Below are 6,000 nucleotides of genomic sequence, written 5' to 3'. Positions count from 1 at the left end.
GAGAGAGAGAGAGAGAGAGAGAGAGAGAGAGAGAGAGAGAGAGAGAGAGAGAGAGAAGGGGAAAAGGAGAGAAATTCGCGGGATTTGAGCGCGAGGGTGAAACAAGAAGGGTGGAGTCGGGTGACTGGAAAAGCCGCGGGCTCTGCTAGCGTGTGCACGGCGGATACGTGTCTGGACTCCATTACGGGCTCGGGGCCACTCTTTCCTTCCGATAAAAACGGAAAAAACTGACCCCCTCTGCTGCCTTGCAAGTCCACCCGCGCAAATCCTCCTCCTTCATCTCCTGCTCCACCGTATCGGTAACTGCTTCGAGCCACCCGATACCGCCATCAACTACCCTCTGTTCACTTCCTTTTCCTCTTCTTTCTTCTTCTCTGTTACGATCATCCTTCTTACCGGGTCCTCGAGATACGTCTGCGAAGTCGGGAAACACGTTCGCTGACGCATTTCACGCGTTTATTTCTTCCGTTATCCACTTATTTCTGATCCGCGATCTCAACCGTCGCGACGTTTGCAAAAATGTATGAGTACTCTTGCCGAACATTTCGATTTCTAAACAAAAAAACAATTTTACTGAAACTTCAACAATTTAAATAGATAAAAAGCTGAAGATAATTTTGAACTATTAAATTAATTATGCAGAAAATTTAAGCATGATCAGTAATGTTGTAAAAAGTTTTGACATTCTAGCAATTAGCTTGAGCGTTCTACGTAATTATTTTGTTCAACTAAGTTATTTTCGGATCTGTATTTAGCTAAGTTTTTAGATATTTCAACCAGCCTGTTCTTTTTGTATATAATAATAAATATTTAGTAACTTCCGATGGCTTAATACGAAGTGCACAAAGCAAAAGGACCGAATCAGAACAAACGTTTTGGACAACATTAACAATATAATATCTCTATAATTAATAAACTTTATTTGTCTTGTTTTTACGTTCTCGTATCCGATGTTTTCAAAGGCATCTGTTTACGATAGGCTTATATCCCTTCATTGGATTCTCATTGCCTGAGTTTAACCACTACGGTTTCTTTTCCCCTTTGCGATCACCTTTTCTCCGTTGGGTTTTCAATACTCCATGAAGTCTGGCGATACGTTCGTGTACTGGGTTTCGAGTAAGCCAGCACTTCTGACGTTATACATCTCTCGGCTTTCTTTTTCGCTCCACTCCACCACCCCCCTTCTGTCCCTTCGACGTTCTTTATTTCCTATTTCTACTTACAGACGATGCTTGTCTCGATCAGCATTCATTCTGCGAGACACGCGGAGCGAAAGACGTCTTTATTGAAAAGTTGCGCCGCCACGACTCAAGTAATTTAACTGTTACGATGTGAAATGCCGAGAGAGAGAGACGAATATGAAAGGTGAATTTTTACGAAGCGCGTTCAACCGCGTTCTTCGCGGAAGATACGCTTTCGCCAAGTACGGAAATCGTACGTCACAAATAACGTCGACATTAATTTCATCCTGAAAGTGACTCTTCAATATTTTATACGGTGCGATATCGCCACATATTGTATCGCCACATTAAATCAAATAATTATAATTAATTAACCGTAGCTAAATTATGAACTAATTATAATAAATCGATTTGTGTAGATTGTATGCATTTCACTTATAACGATATAAATATCATAAACAATTTAGAACGAGCTAACTATAGTGTTACGAAACTGCGTTTCCATTTCAAACACGATTGACGTGTATGTGAGACACATTCAATCGAAAGCACTTCCCAACTATGCGTCGCGATTGACTTTTGGGTAGAAATATCGTATGCGGAAGCGATATCGAAATCGAAATAGCTCTCACCCTTAACCTGTCAAGATAACGAATTACCGTGGAATCAGGTGTGCGTTCTACTTCAGTACTCCAAAAAGAATTCTTTGACCTATAAAATATATTCGATTTATCCGTGTTTGATGTATAAAGCGCATTCGCCGTAGGGGTCCATCCTGTATATCATAACATAAATCATACGACGCGTGACAGAAGTAATAAATAATTTATGAAACTGTAATTTAATTTATAATGTATGAGATATAATGTAATGTTGTGATAATTGCAAAAAAATATAGATATCTCTTTGTAGCAACTTAAATTATTTTTACTTGTTAAACTTATATATTGTATAATCGTATCAAAACGTATCCACAAGAGTTGATCCGTCAGATTTTTCGTGCAAGTTAGAAACTTGATGGTTCTTGCGATTGGTGGTTCGGAGCCATTTCCGTGGAAGCCGCACGCGCAGAAAGGTTTTTGAACTCGCGAAGGCGAAGAATCCAGCGGATGCGTTATGCACGAGAGAGGAAGGTGCATGCCCAGAAAAAGAGGCGGAAAGAACGAGGAACGGCGAGAGAAAGAAACGAGAAGGAAGAGATAAAGATGTTCGGTATTTCCTTTCGTCGTACACGCGGCTAGAAACGTCTGTGCGCTTCCGTTATTTTTTCAGAAAACAATGTCGGACAGCCACGGTCGCGTAGAATCTTTTTGACTTTCTATTTCCGGTAAGAAGCACTTCCGACGCGAGTTCAGGGCGATCGATGGAAAAATATAGCCGCTAATAGTCCCTCTCGAAAGGGTTCGACAGTTTGATCGACAGACTTTTTGCCGTCAATTTCGATGGCGCTCTTCTAGTCGAGAGACTCGAGGACGGAGCATCCCTGGCGACTTTAATATTCGATGAATTTTTATTCTCCCCAACGGAGATAACACAAATAGTCGCGAAAAAATCGAGGAAACGACTTTAAAGTAACACTTAACTTAAAGTGGAATTACGTGCGCGTGTATGCTATGCTTTTGAGATTTATCATTTTATAACTTTTAAGTTCTTATCAGTGAAATCGAATTTTTCTTTCTCTTATTATTAAAAATATAAAATTATACTAATTTGGATTATTTTTTCATCATTTCTATGTAGATTGCTATTGTTTCTCAAAATCAAATGTGTTATTAATAATTAAAACAATGTAGTTAAACAATTTAATTCAGGAAAATGTATCAATTTTGACTCAAATTTAATTTATTATTTACCAAGTGTATCCATACATCAATATAAACGATATTGACTCTGAACTAACCGCAGAAATGAATTGATTTACATTTTATCATACATGAAAGATAAAAATAACAATATGTTATTTAACACAATGGATTCGATCATCATTGTTTTTTTTGATATCCAATAATGTTTTTTGTATTTATTTGTCTCAACTTACAAATACATGGAAAGAATGATGTTGCTGAAGTGAGTTATCTAAAGTGAGTTTTCTACATATAATTATTTTTCTACGTATAACTAATTTTTAGACATTTCAGCAAAATCATTTTTTCCATATGAAAGAATCTATTGATTCTTGCGATCAGAGAATGTTAAAAATAAATTGCACGAATGGATTTCTGCGAATCGCGATAGATAGATACCCAGAACGGGTAGTAAGTAAACGCGTCAAAAATTAATGGCTGTGAACTTATGTCCTGATTGAGACAGAAAGAAGTACACGTGGTAAGGTATACCTATTAATTGCACGTGGATGTTACTTTTAGATCAATTCTAAAGCTGGATTTTGCATCGGTCTACGAAGCACTTATAGGCAAGAGTTCAACTATGGCGCACGGCTTATGAGCTGTCGGCAAATTGAAAGCTTTAAATTTTTAATTCCGTGGAAAATTGCCCGCCCGCCCGCTTTACTCGTGCCTGACATTAGAGAAGCTACTTCCCCGAACTTCCATCGTCTTTAATGCATGCTAATCCCTTGTCACTATAACCCGCGAGTTTTCAACCCTTCCTCTCCGCCACTCTCTCGCGGGAATAACATTTCCATGATCGATCGCCGATCGCGGTTAAGAGGCGTATTAATTGCCCGTCGATCGGTACCTCTAATTATCGGTGTGCACCGCGTAGGCTGATTAATTACTATCGGCTGCCCACGGGTAGTAACCAAAGTGAGATCGATGTTCGACCGAGGGATTCTCTTTAATTCGAGTCGATCGAGTGATTATTTTTCATTCCAACATCCACGCGGTCGTCCCCTCCGTTATTTTACATTCTTTTACGGTATGTTCTCTTTTTCCCGCGCCCATCTTCGAATATATTGGCATTTTAATGTTTTGCAGTTGATACTTCCGTTTCGATCGATTAAGATGCGATCATTTAAGCGTAAAAATATAAGCGTTTCTGTGACATAATATTACTTGAAATTTAGCTTTCTCGATTCTCGATAATTATGTCGAAAATTTTCAACTCCCTGTTTTGATTGCATCGAACAAAAGTTATCGCAGTTTGTTTACAAAGTTCCCTATTTAAAGGAAAAATACTGTTCCTAAAATTTACAATATCTACATCGCAAGAGAGTCGGATATTTCCTTTCTAAAGAAGTCATGATCAAACTGTAAACAACAACCCAGCTCATAAGTATGATTTTCGCAAACTTTAGCGAACTCTGTGGAGTTCTTCTATTTTTGCTTGAAAAGCATTAACGCAAGAAGAATTTCTTGCTGCGCGTGCGGATTCCATGAAAGAGAAAAAGGTAGAAAAAAAAGAGAAAAGAATTTGAAAAGATATGAACGCCACTAATTTGCGTACTTGGCATTTCGGGTTTCGAGGATTCTCGCGTTTCCGCGGATCGCGTCATTCGTGTCCTCTCGTCTGTCTTTGTCTTTTTTAAAACGTGACTCACAGAGAGTTCATTAGCACCTAGCCACGCGCCATCGGATGAACGACGAGTCAAGGTCGGACTGGTTTCAAGAGAGAGAGAGAGAGAGAGAGAGAGAGGGGGGAGGGGGAGAACGCACTTGAGATTCGGGCTCAATGCCGATTGTACTGCCAACGGGGAGAACGACTATTCGTAAGATAATTCCATTACTATTGTCTCTCTTCATTGTTATTCCCTACCGGTACGTACCGACGACTGTGAGTTTGAGTCCTCTTCTTGGATTCCCGTTCGATTACGGAGGGATTTTGAGGAGAGTCACGTTTCTGCTAGCGATGCGACTGAAATATGGCGCAAGAATCCCGAAATATTTGCATACACAAAGATTGCCTGAAATTGCGGTTTTACGCGACATTTTGTCGTCTGACGTTCACAGACATCGACTGCTTTGTTACACAGAAAGCGTTCGACCATTACGAAGAAGTATGATGACAGATTCTCTGATGATTAGAGTCGCCTTTTTCACGAAATAACTATGTGAATAATAAATTTACAATCTTGATTTCGTCACCGTAAATTCGTTTCTTTATTACCAGACATTTCCGTCTTTTTACTGAGAAAATCCACCAACGTAGCGAATTTTGTCAAAGCTCTCAGAAATAAATTTTGTCAAAGCTCTCAGAAATAAATTTTATATGAGGAAAGGGACATTTATTACACTGAGAATGATCGTGCTTATTAATATTTCAAACATTCCTTTTCGCTTATTCTATTCCTAATATAACTTATGTAACTATAAATTACTGTTGAATAATTTACCCATATAATGATAAAAAATACTACTGAGTTGATACGATTGAGATCTGACATAATATTTTATTCCTTTAATTCAACAATGACAAAATAATTAAAAAAAAGATTTTCGAGTTATTAATGTTATTAATGAATTAGATAAACACTATTCATTTAACAAAAATTAACTTTATATAAACGTCAGAACCGTTGCAATTTAAAAAGAACGATTAAAATAAAATATTTTAATGTATAATGTTAACGAAAAATAAATATTGATCAGAAAATCAATCGAAAAAGCAAATATCAATGATATTAAATAAAAAATTTTTTTGTCGTAATATTATGAAATCAACTGCAAAACACCAAATAAATAATTTGGTTCATAATGGCTTTATGCGAATTACTATATTTTACTACAGTTTTAAGTAAATAATTTTTAAATGAATAAGTGAATCGGAAAATGAACTTTTTGTATGAATATTAGAGTTTTTTTGTTTTAATTTGTAATGCTGTAATCTTATCGAATTTGCAAATAATTGCAAAATGTGATTT

This window comes from Atta colombica, unplaced genomic scaffold, assembly GCF_001594045.1.
Source record: "Atta colombica isolate Treedump-2 unplaced genomic scaffold, Acol1.0 scaffold274, whole genome shotgun sequence".
In the NCBI taxonomy this organism is placed as follows: domain Eukaryota; kingdom Metazoa; phylum Arthropoda; class Insecta; order Hymenoptera; family Formicidae; genus Atta; species Atta colombica.
The sequence above is the reverse complement of the archived record's forward strand: the minus strand, read 5'-3'. Positions refer to the sequence as shown.